This window comes from Pinus tabuliformis, chromosome 5_2, assembly GCF_031772625.1.
Source record: "Pinus tabuliformis cultivar Carrire ecotype Pingquan chromosome 5_2, CPIR1, whole genome shotgun sequence".
In the NCBI taxonomy this organism is placed as follows: Eukaryota; Viridiplantae; Streptophyta; class Pinopsida; order Pinales; family Pinaceae; genus Pinus; species Pinus tabuliformis.
The window spans coordinates 414,636,057-414,649,611 of NC_142306.1; positions in this window are offsets into that span (position 1 = coordinate 414,636,057).

A 13,555-nucleotide genomic window follows, 5' to 3' on the forward strand; every position below is an offset into this window, starting at 1 on the left:
TCATAGTTATTGGTTCACCAATGAGAGATTATACGACCAGGTTGATGGGGATGGAGAGCATATAGCGAAGATGAGGGAGATATAGGCATATTGAATTTCCCAAAGAGTAGAGATTCAACGCAGGGAAGAATTCGAGCCAGAGGTCGAGTAGAAGAGGCTGAGGAGCAATAGCAGAGAGATTATGGAGGAGCTTCCTAGTTCCGGAGAGGCAATAATAGAGAGGCCTTGTTATTCCACTGGAGGTTGTGCCTAAGCCTCAAGGGTGATTCAGGTGCCAGAGGTTGAGACAATTTCCAGAAGGTGAAGTGAGTCACTTCCATAGGTAGAGAGAGGCAGAGGTGCATGATTCAACGATTTCCAGAGGCAGAGTGAGTAGAGCCCGCACAAACACTGTACATAGGCAGTACAAGTAGTCAATTTTGCCAAATTTTGGAGTTGGGATCAGTTGTGGAGTTGAGGCATTTGCCTCAAATATTTTGGCGAGATATTTGTTGTTGGATTGCTAGTTTGGGCATCCAAATATTGTACTCAGAATTTTTACTGCTACACAATAAAATAAACCCTCATTTGTTGCATCAACTTTCCCACATTGGGTTTCTCCAAGGACTTCTTTCCAAAAATAACGATGCCATTTTATTGTGTGTGTGCTTTATTTTCGCAGTTTTAGTTTATTTTCCGCAATGCATTTTATTTTTGGTGAAAATTGCGGTAGTATTTTATTCATTGTTTTCCAAAATAGCAAATAAACTGCACATAATAATATTCAGTTAGAAGAATAATTTCTAGTTGTTGCAATAGTGAAAATTTCACATGGTTTCAGAGCCAAGTTTTGAGCTTGGGACCTATGGGTTAAGAAAGGTACTAGTTAGGGACAAGGCTCAAAGGGAAAAGAAAAGAAGAAGAACAGTTTGTCGAAGATCAAGTGCTTCAGGTGTGGTGAGTTTGGTCACTATAGTACCCAGTGTCCCAAGAAGAATAAGGACAAGAAGGAGAAGCAGGGGTAGGCAGTAGCTTTGGCATAGATCGATAATTTTTCCAGCAGATTAGAGGGCGAATTCGCCTTGTATGCAGTTATACGTATAGGAGAGAGGTGGGGAGGTCGTGAGCTCTAGTTCACTAGGTTGCAGAGATTTGGGAAGGACCCATGGAAGACAACATCAAAAAGATGTTTCCTCATGGATCATTACCTTAGCTATGGGGCCCCATAACATTTCAGTAGCAGATGGATCATAATGTTCAACATAGCTTAGTCATATCTTGAGGGAGAGTTGTAGAACTAGTTGCAGTCAGTTATTGAGGGGCGCGAAACCAGTCAAGGCACAAACAGTTACTCAGTAGACAATGCAGAGACTAGTTACAGTCAGAGACTCAAGAGACAGTTGCAGAGCCAGTACAGGGACACCATAGATTCTAAGATTAATTCTCAGTTGCAATAGTTGCAGAAGTAGTCGCAACATGAGATCAATTGTAGCATTAAGCAGAGTTGGAAATAATGCATGGAGGCACAATGTAGATGTCAACAGCAGAGCAGATGCAGGGTGGTTCAACTACAAAGTTAGCAAATGAATCAAAGTATGTACAGTAGCTTGGTGGACAACGACAGGTTGTTACAGATGTCAGACATCAGTAGCATGAGGGAATATGTTATGGGAGAGAACACCTTCCTTGCTAAGAGGGAGTATTGGTTTTTGTAACATCGGACATGTGTTCTAGTCTCGATTTGTGTCAAAGGGGCTAAGAACATGAGATCTCCAAAGCCCAGAAAAGGTTTCGCGAGATAAGCTTGTAAAACACACTAATTAAATTAACTAACCATCATTTAAAATTTTCCTAAGTCTAACTTAAGAAAACTAGGTAATTAATAGTAATTAATTAAGGAAAGGTGAAAATTCTCTAAAAACTCACATGGATTGAGTTTGAGATGATCTCAACCGTTGATGTATATCTAATCATGGTCATTGGTTCACCAATGAGAGATTATAATAGCAGGTAGATGGGGATGGAGAGCATATATCAAAGATGTAAAAATTTCTCATTTCCCACCCCGGTTTTCAGTTTCACCTTATTTCTCCAAAATAGTTAAATTCCCTTTCCCATATCCATACATTCAACAATTGGAAAATAAATTTTGCTGAAAACACAAATTCTGGAAAAATTACAGAATGCTGGAAAATGCAGAAATATAAAAATCAACACATACAAACAACCATTTAACACATTTAAACACAGTGATTTTTGGTCAAGGTGACCCTGGAAAAACCCCCTACAACTCTTGGGGAAAACCAGTTCGAGAGCTCTTTCTTATTTCTGGAAAATGCTTTTTACAGTGAGAAATATTCAGCAAAAATCAGCAAGTAAACTTTTACAACTTATCTCGTTTTTCGTGCCTCACAGCCAACTGGAAAAACTTGCAAACAACAAAATCTGAACAACAATAAATGCTGTATGTCCTCCTCGATTTCTGTGCCAATTTTCAGTCTTAAATTCTGTTGTACGACCTGCCTAAAAAATCGTGCAAGCTGCCAAAAATTCTACTGTACGATTTCCTCGATTTCTGTGCCGAAAACTGTTGTACGGCCTCCTTGAAAATCTATTGTACAGCCTCCTTGAAAATCGTGCCAGCAAACTCAGATTTCTTCTCCTCGATTTCTGTGCAAATTGTTGTACGGCCTCCTTGAAAATCGCACCCAAAAATCTGCCTTTCACTGTATACTAACTCAGCTGTACGGACTTGCTGGAATGCTGCCTTGGAATGTGTGCCAAGCTGCTGCCTCCTCCTCCTCCCTGTCCAGAAATATCCCTTGCTCTCTTGCTCTCCTTCTCCCAATTTGCTCATGAAAGAATGAATGACCTTTTCCTCATTTTCCTCCTTTAATCTAACTCTAAGTGACTTTTGGGTGATCCCTAAATCCAATGGTTGAAATAGATTGAGATCTAGGGCTGAGATTAAATGCTCATTTAAATCTCACTTTCTATTTTTTAATTCACTCCACTTTAATAAAGACCCACTTAGTCATTTATTTCCAAAAGTCACTTTTCCTTTCTAATTTTACATTGACTTTATTAAAGTCACTTTAAAATTAGACTTTAGTAACTTTATCACTTAAAATCACTTTTAAATTAGATTTGACTTTATAAAAATTATAAAGTCACTTTAGGAGAAAAATTAAATTCTTTTGGACACCTTTCCCTAGGCCAAAGATCAAAGCCTTAGGGAACCACCTGTCCTCCGGTACCAAATTTCAACGTTCCCTCTTACCGAGGAAGGTGTTCCTCACCACACCCATCTTGTCTTTGAAGTAGTCATGCTTGCCCCGTGGTAAAGCTTTGGTAAGAATATCTGCAACCTGCTCATCAGTGGGAATATACTCAAGTTTCACAATGCCCTTTTGAACACAGTCTTTGATGAAATGATATTTGATCCCGATATGCTTTGACTTGTCATGAAATACTGGATTCTCCGTGAGTTTAATGCAACTCTGATTATCACAGTAAATCACTGAAGGTCTCAACGGCTGACCAAATAAGCCAAACAACATCTTGCGAAGCCAGATGGCCTCACAACTAGCTAGACTGGCTGCCATATACTCCGCTTCCGCTGAACTCATTGCTACTAACTGCTGCTTCCGGCTAAACCATGACATTACTGCTAAACCCAACCCAAAACAACACCCTGAAGTGCTCTTCCTATCAGAAGCACAACCTGCCCAATCAGAATCAGTATAACCTGCCAATCTCACTCCATCCCCCTGCCTATAGTCCAGACCATAACCCACTGTCCCCTGCAAGTACCGCAAAATGTTTTTTGCAGCCACCCAGTGAACCTTCCTAGGCTCACACATAAACTGACTCATCGTGTTGACTACAAAACAAATATCTGGTCTAGTGTTGACCAAATACATCAAGGAACCAATCAGCTGCCTGTACAATGTGGGATCCACCAACTCGGAATCCGAAGCATGAAACTTCTTCCAGTTGGTGATCATCGGTGTCGACATGGGTTTACAATCCTCCATGTGGAATCTGCCAAGGATGTCCACAATATACTTCCCCTGCCCCAGGAAGAAATGCCCCTCCTCCTGCCACACCTCCAAACCCAAAAAGTAATGCATCAAGCCGGTGTCCTTCATCTCAAACTCCGCCGCAAGATCTCTCTTGCAGTGCTCTATGAGTCTCTCTGCACCTGTAATGACCAAGTCATCCACATACAGCACCAGAATGAGGGGCTCCTCACCAATCACAATAAAGTAAAGGTTCAGATCTGCCTCACTCTTTTTGAAACCCATCCCCTGCAAGTATGTATCTATCTTGGAGTACCAAGCTCTAGGAGCTTGCTTCAAGCCATAAAGGGCTTTCTTCAGTCTGCACACGTGGGACTCCTTCCCATGCACCTCAAAGCCCTGTGGCTGCTCAATGTACACCTCCTCCTGTATGAAGCCATTGAGAAATGCAGTCTTCACATCCATCTGGTGGATCTTCCAACCCATCTCTACTGCTATCGATATAATGGAGCGGATCGAAGTATATCGAGCCACGGGAGTGAAGGTCTCCTCATAATCAACTCCCTCTACCTGGGAGAACCCTCTAGCCACAAACCTCGCTTTGAATTTCTCAATGCTGCCATCTACAGCATGCTTTACCTTGTAAAGTCATCTGGAAGTAACCACGGATTTGCCCTCAGGCCTCGGCACTACCTCCCAAACATCATTCTTCATGATAGAAGAATACTCCTCCTGCATGGCCTCTCTCCAAACCTGCTGGCTAGCTGCCTCCTCATAGCTAGAAGGCTCAGAGTCAAGGATGCTAGTAGCCATTGCCATATAGCTACAAAACCTCTCAGGTGGTCTACTCTCTCTGACCAGCCTCTTAGGCTCAGCAACAGATGTGGCATCTCTCAAGGTGTCCTGAAGCCACTTGGGCTTCCTCTTCCCTAAGCGCACTTCTCCCATTGGAGAATGAAACTCCTCCTCATCATCATTAGGAGCCTGAACTCCTGACTGTTTGTCTGCTGTCCTCCTGCCTGCACCTGAACCTGTAGAAGCTGAGGTATCGTGTGAACTATCCATCAATGGACTCCCTAGTGAACTGCTCTGCATGCTGCCCGGAGCACCACCCCTCTGGCTCGGCGAGCCACTGCTCACTAACGGACGTGACATCCTCATAGATGTACCTCTGGATCCTCCTGATCCCTACCCACTGGATCCCTACGACTGACTCAACTGCTGCTGAGGGTCTGGCTAATCCAGATACTCTAATTCCCGTGACCTCCTAAAGGCCCTGTTCTCCTCGAACTTCACATCCTGTCTGACAACAACTTTCCTTTGTGCAGGAATGTAAATCCGAAAGGCCTTTGAGGTCTCACTGTAGCCCACAACGATACCCTTCTCTGCGGTGGGCTCTAGTTTGGTCCTCTTCTCCTTGGGTATGTAGGAGTATGTAATGTACCCAAAGAAACGAAGATGACCAATATCAGGCTTCTTCCCAGAAAAGGCCTCCTCCGGAGTCATGTGCCCCAAGGAGAAGAGGTACAGGTTTTGTGAAATTTTTCTGGGTTTCCATCAGGCAATCTGGAGCAGGAAAGATTAAAATTTTGATCAAGTTTCTGGACTACGGGGGCTACAGTATTTCACTGCTGTCAATGCAGCTGCCATTCAAATCGAATTTCGATGCTCCAGCATTCTCCATCGACCCTTCATCATTCTAATTTCCCTACGCCATTGCCCATCCAGCATCCTCACGTCGCTGCTCTCATCCACGTATTTGCTGTCCAAATCTCCAGATTTGCATCCATCAAACTGCAGCACTGGCCATTCAAATCCACGCACACCTGCACACACAGCAAGTCAACAAATCCTTCGAACATACTCATCCTTGCTCTGCGTCCCACCATCGAATTCACACTGTCTTTCCACGCAGCTCCCTCTTCCGCTGACGTCCAAGCTGCTGCGTCCCTCTTCCGCTGACGTCCAACCTGCTGCGTCCCTTTTCCTCATTTGCGTATACCATTCACCCTTCAACTCTCAGCGAATCTGCCATCAAAGTTTCTCCACGCTGCCAGCTTCTAAACCTGCAAAAAACATTGAAAATCACGCAGTACGCTGCCCTAGTCCAGCTCTCTTGCCAGCGAATGCAGCTTCATACTTGTGTCCTTCCACGCTGCTTCAGCGCCTGCAAACAATCGAAAAAAAAGAAAAAAAAACCACGTTGCTCCTCACGCTTTACTGTTCGGAACTGCATACGCACAACGCAAAAAACAGTGAAACGATTCGACGTGGGTAAGACTTGGGGTCACGCTCTCAGATTTACGCTTGGATAAGTTTACTTCGATTTCACCATATGATATCACCGTTTCAGCTTAGGGTTAGCGTTTATTTTTCTTTTGATTTCGAATTTCTTTTTAGCTCTAACGTTTGCAACAAGGGTTAGTTGTATGTATTCATTTGTATGTATAATAAGTTCAATTTTCAGTTAGATTTTAGTTTCATTTAAATTGGGTTCTAGGTTTTATTTATATGTCTTCGTTAGTTTTAGAATTAAGGTTTTTTTTTTTTTAAGAATTATTTCTTTCCAGTTTTGTTTTATTAAAATTTTGAATTTAGAACTTAAAATATATTAAAAACTTAAATATGTTTAGATTTATTTTGTTTCATTTTGATTTTCAAATAAAAAAAATATAAAACAATATAAAAATAAAAATTCCATTTTCATAATTAGATTAGATTTGATTTTTAAGTTAGTTTTTAGTTTTAGTTTAGGTTTCATAAAAAAAATCGGTTTTCATTTAGATTTTTTTTTTAAATAATTTTTAGTTTTAAATTTCATTCTAATTGTATATATCTGTTTAGCTTAGGTTTAGTTTCAATTTTCTTTTTCTTTTGGTTAGGCTTTTTAAAGTTTAGTTTTAATTTTTTTTTGGTTAGGCTTTTTAAAGTTTAGTTTTAATTTTTTTCTTAGTTTTTTCCAATGTGGAAAAAGTCGAAGTCGGGATTAATTCGGCAAGGGTCCAAAAGTTGAAAAACTCGGCAAAGTCGGGAGTTTTTCGAAAAAGTCGGCAAAAAGTCGGCAAAATTAAAAAAAATACAAAAATATTCATTTTTTAAAAAATCCGGACTTTTTCAATAAAATCCCGACTTTTTCAATAAAATCCCGATTTTTTCAATAAAATCCCGATTTTTTCAAAGAAAAAAAAAATCATTAAAAAAACTACCACGATTTTTTGGAAAAAGTCCCGATTTAATCCCGACTTTTTCGATTTAATCCCGATTTTTTCGACTGGGAAAAAATCGGCAAAAAATCGGCCGATATAATCGGCCAGCCAAAAAAATCGCGTTTTGGGGATTTAATCCCGATTTTTTCCCGACTTTTTCCACACTGGTTTTTTCATAGTTAAATTTTAAATCTAGAATTTTATATCTTTTAAAAAATCATAAAATATAAAAATCATAAAAAGTCTGAAAATAAAAAATTGATTTTCATTTTTTTTTTTTAAGATTAGCTGTGAGTGTCAAGTTTAGTTTTCTTTTATTTTTTTATATAAATCAGAAATCATAAAAAAAAATATAAAATAATAAAATCATAAAAAAAGGGTTCCTTTTCATTTTTTGGATCTTAGTTTAAAATTTCATTTAAAAAAAAAGGTTAAGGGTTAGTCTTTAGGTTTTATTTAGATTTAAGTTTTATTTATTTAGGACTTTAATTTTGTTTTATTTTGATTTTTTGCTTATAATTTTTGTAAAAAAAAATACTAAAATATGTAAAAAAAATAAATAAAAAAATTGAAAATTCATTTTTTGGCGTCTTTCGTGGTATCTATGTTACACTTTTTAATAGTTAAATGCACTTAAATGTTTATTTAAAAGTTAGCTATGTGAAAGTGGTAACTGGTCAGCATTTAAAATTTGCGTGGTTATTTAAAGCATTTATCTTTTGAAATTTTAATTGCTGGGTCATTATTAAGGCGTTGTACGTTTGTTGAATATCTGCGTGGGTTATTTGATGATAAATGATTGTTAATGGTGGAATTACAAAGTTCATATTTTTGCAACATTTGATAAACAATTATTTAATCATTAACTCCATAAGGCACTGGTCCATTAATTTCTAAAATCAATCAAGTGTTAATTTGCCTTGTTGTGTCTCCCAAACCAACTGATCCACAGTTGGTCATCTTTTGTCCCATAAGGTCTACCCCCCTTAGCCGCAGGTGACGACTTAAACGGAAAGATTGGGATTAGGGTGACAGCCCCCAGTCTGAGCGTTGTCGTGGCAATTTGTGCGACAACAAGATGACAAGCTCCCAGTGCAAACAATATTGCCAAAACTTGACGAGGAAGGAAAAATCACATTATAACCTAAGGCAGTCACGGAAACAAGAACTTGACAACTACGAAATCGATCAATTTCAGAGTATCTCAACAAGTGGAAGAACTTACCTGCTGAAGATTCCACATGGGAGGATGAGAATTTTAGACAGAAGCACCCATAACTACTCAAGCGTTGAGAACAACACTTTTATGAAGGAGAGGGGCATGTTAGGTCCCTATAATACTAGTGTATTCCCTTATTATTATTGTCATTGTATCCCCTTATTGTTATTGTTGCGCCCATGTTGTACCCATATTGTTATTATTATGCCCCATAGAAGCCCACTATTGTTATTGTTGTGCGCTTACATTATTATTGTTATGTCGGCTTTGACTATATTGTGACCCCTTAGACTCCTATAAATAGAAAGGAGCTCTTGTCATTTGTATCATCCAAGAATTGTTCATTTGTGTAATGTAAAGGAGGTTTCCCCCTCGAAGGGGCTGATTTTGAAGTTGTTGATCTATCTTTTCTTCTATTTTGTGAGCTAGTTGCATAACAGAGAATTTGCTTCCTTCCACATTTCTAGTGAAACCATTGGACAGTCTTGTATGTCCTTCCACATTTATCTGGTAAATTTGTATGTACTTCATACATAACACAACATTTGGTTAAGATGAAATTTCTACGTATTGTTCATTGATGTGATGATGATTCATATGTTTGTTTTAATTCTCTAAATGTTTAAGAAAACTAAACAATTGTGAAAAATTTATGAAATATTGATTCACCCCCTTCTCAGTATTTCCAACAACCATCCTTGTCAAGGGTGAACTTCGCAAACAATCTACTACTGCTAATAGAGATAGGTCCTCTAAGCCTACGGGGGAGGAAGCCGAGAGGTTCAGAGGAGGGCTTATGCAGTGTTGTACTTGTGGAGAGTACCACAGGAAGAGATATTTCCCTTAGCGATAGCAGAAGGGTCCAAGGTTATACAATGTGCAGGAAGGGAAGACACTGAGAGATGTGGCACAAAGCATGCCGCAAATTTACATCGCATTGGAAAATATGTAAGAAGATCACCAAGCATTAATGATCAAGATGGAAGGTATGGTGAATAACCAACCTGTCTCAATTTTGATAGACTCAAGTTCTAATTTCATTTATATTAGCCCAAAGGTTGCAGAAAAGTGTGCATTGCAAAAGATAGCCCATGAAAGTTCGTGGTTAGTTTAGTTGGCCACGAGAACCAAGAGATGAGTTGAAGATGTGGTAATGTCAAGCCTAGTAGTGATAAACAACATGCCCACATTTGCAGACTTGAATGTGTTACCATTGGGCTCATACGGCATGCTAGTCGACATGAACTAGCTAGCGGGCTACAAAACCAAAATCGAATGCTACAACAAGTCGATGGAATGCATTAATGACAAAGGGGAAAGTGTGACTCTGTAAGGGATAAGAAAGTCAGTGACTATTCGACAAAAATCAATGCTACAAATGAAGAGATGCAGTCGGAAGGGGTGTGAGTTGTATGTTAACTAAGTAATCAATGCATCAAAAGTTGACATAGATATGATGGAAGAGAATCCAATTTCAAAGTGGTTTAATGATGTGTTCCCTAAGGAAATCCAAAGATTGCCACCAATAAAAGAAATTGATTTCTCAATTGAATTGTTTCCAGGATCGACACCAGTGTCAAAGGTCTGTATTGCGTGAGCACACCAAAGCTGGTGGAATTGAAATTACAATAATACTATATAGGGGATACATTAGACCCAGCGTAACGCCCTGGATAACTCCAATATTATTTATGAAGAAGAAGGATGGCACATTGAGATGGTGCATTGACTATAAACAATTAAATAAATCCATAGTCAAGAATGAGTATCATATGCCTAGGATTGATGGCTTGTTCGATTAGCTGAGAGGAGTTGCAGTATTTTTGAAGATAGACTTAAGGTTCGGGTACCATTAGGTACAAATTAAGGAAGAAGACATTCACAAGATATCCTTTAGAACAACGTATGGCCATTATGAATTTGTTGTGGTGCCATTCAAACTCAGCAATGCTCCAACAATGTTTATGTGTTTAATAAATAAAGTTCTCAATCCATATTTGGACAAGTTTGTGTTGGTTTTTGTAGATGACATTTTGGTTTATTCTAAAACCAAGGAGGAACCTAAAGAAAATTTGGCAACAGTTTTGCAATTGCTAAGAGAGCACAAGCTCTACGACAAGCTCAAAAAGTGTGATTTATCTCAATCACAATATCAATACTTGGGACACATTGTTCCAAGGAAGGAGTAGTAGTAGATCCTAGGAAGATCAAAGCCATCATGGAGTGGCCTACTCCTCAAAATGTGGTAGAAGTCAAATCCTTTATGGGTTTGGTTGGATACTACCAAAATCTCGTTTAGAATTTTTTAAGGATTGGGCATCCATTCACAACATTGTAGAGAAAAGGAGTTAAATTCCAATGGACACCAAAGTGTGCAGTCAATTTTGCGCAATTAAAACATTTGCTCACACATGCACCGAAATTGAGAATAATAGACTCGGAAAAAGACTTTGTGGTGTGCACATATGTCTGCAAGGAAGGGCTCGGTGGAGTCCTAATTTAAGAAGGATGGGTGGCCTGTTACGAATTAGGGAATCTAAATGAGCATGAGAGAAATTATGTCACCATTAGGGGAATTTTGATGTCTAAAATGGGTCTGCTAAGAAAATTGTACAACCAAAATAAACTTTATAAGGACCAATAGGATTCAAGATGATGATGTCAACCATGGGGGATGATTCACCATTTTTGGAGTAAAAAAGTAAAAAGTTAAAAAATAATAAAATAACAAAACTACTTTTTCAACTCATATTTTCAACTATCTCCTTAAGGTTTTACTCAAATTTCGAGCGGAAGTCCTCGTTGGATGCAAAATTTAATTTATCATCCAAGGAGTACCCATGTTGCATACTTTCGATGGACCCTGCTACACAAAAAATGAGAAATACATGAAAAAACATGATTGTAGTCACGTTTTTCATATATTTCTCATTTTTCGTGTAGCAGGGTTCATCGATAATATGGAACATGGGTACTCCTTGGATGAGGAATCAAATTCTGCATCCAACGAGTGTTGTCGCTCGAAATTTGAGTAAACCTATAGGAATATAAGTTGAAAATACAGTTGAAAAAATAGTTTTTTTTTCCCCTTCTAAAATTTGATGATGTAATCTAATCTTATTTTATTATTTCCACTATTATTTTATAATTTCCTTAGGAGGCCCATGTTAGACCTCAAAATTCCCCTAATCATGACTTGGAGTTGGAAATGATAGTGCATGCATTGAAAATGTGGAGGCATTACCTCCTTGGAATTTTGTTTGTTTTGATGTCAGATCATGGAAGGTTGATGTATCTATTTGACCAACCAACCCAAATTAAATGCAAGATAGGAAATGTGGCTAACCTTGATTAGTGAATTTGTTTTTGAGATAAAATATATTAAGGCAAGGAAACCAAAGTAGTAGATGCACTTAGCAGAAGGATGCGGGCGACTCATGTGGCAGTTGTTATCACTTAGAAAAAACCTCGACTGTAGAAGGAAAAAACTAAGGTAACCTCTAACCACTTTTTATTGAAAGATGACCCATAAATCTAGAGAGGGATCTCTGTAGGTTTTAACCCCGTACAAAAATTACCTGAAACGAATTCTTAAAATAGAAAAATAAACAATGGAAAGAATATAAAACAAATTTACACAGAGATTTTCCCCTGGATCCCAAAATTGGGCTACCAGATTTATTTTTCATTATATTCCTTTCAATATTACAATACATATATATACATGTCGAAGCATTCATAAACCTCAATCCATAACCCTGGATTAAAACATAACCGTAGCTCCCTTGACCAGATCTATAAAATACCATGGGTAGAAAACCATCATGCCCAAAGCCATGTGCAAAACTCATGCACAAAACCATGGGTAGGTCTGCCCACCATCTTTGGGTTTGCCCCCATCCTTGGGTTCGGCCAACTATTATTGGGTTTGCATAAAAAGAAAAATTCCCAGGGTGCTACCCCAAACCCCATGCAGGGGGGTAGTAGTGACCCCTTCGCTGCGGCCGGTGCAACATACAGCTCCTGAAACTAATCGTGGAAAGAATATAACACACCCAACAATCTCTCCCTAAACTCTACCACACATTGTCACTAAGAAACAGGAAATTTAGCTCATTGGCCAAATTTAGTAAACTCATGTACAAAACCATGGGTAGGTCCGCCCACCATCTTTAGGTCTGCCCCCCATCCTTGGGTCCACCCAACTATTATTGGATTTGTATAAAAAGAAAATTTCCCAAGCCGCTGCCCCAAACCCCATGCAGGGGGGTAGTAGTGACCACTTTGCTGCGCCTGGTGCAACATACAACGCCTGAAACTAATGGTGGAAAGAATATAACACACACCCAACAATCTCTCCCTAAACTCTACCACTCACTGTCACTAGGCAATAGGAAATTTAGCTCATTGGCCAAATTTAGTTGGTAACATATGAAATTTTTTTGGACAGAAAATAGATAGGGACCATTGGGCATGGAGTCTTTTGACATAAAACTACTAGCTACAGACTATATGAACAAATTTAACAAAGGCATGATAGCTTAAAGCTTCTTAGACCAATCATCATTTAGTTATGAAGGAAGGTCGCAAAAATACATATCAAAACAGAGCAACTTGGTGATTTATGTGCATGATATTTAAGTTGAAAACATATAAACAATTTGGAACATAGAAATTTGAGCCTACAAACCGATTTTGAATTTAACCACTTAATTTCAAATGCAGAATAATTATGATTCAGACTGTGAAGTAGAATAAAATAAATACACCAGGAAAACTGATAGGAAACTTATTACACATAAATCTTTGTAAATTTGGACAAATAACATTGATGACAACAACTTCTATTTATGTCAAAGTATACACACTATACAAGGTTTCTACAAAGTATTCCAACCCTTTACATTACATAAATGATAGTCTTTATAGACTACTTACAAACTGTTCACGATCCAAAAATAATGGATCTCAAACATATTCATTTATCTATAGCTTACTAAATAAAAAAAACTTAAATAAAAGAGAAGATAATATCTGATCCCAATTCAAATTGATGAGGTGCCTCTTCAACTGAAAATTGATTAAGAATTTTTCTAAATATTAAAAAACCTAATTCTCGCAAATTCCTG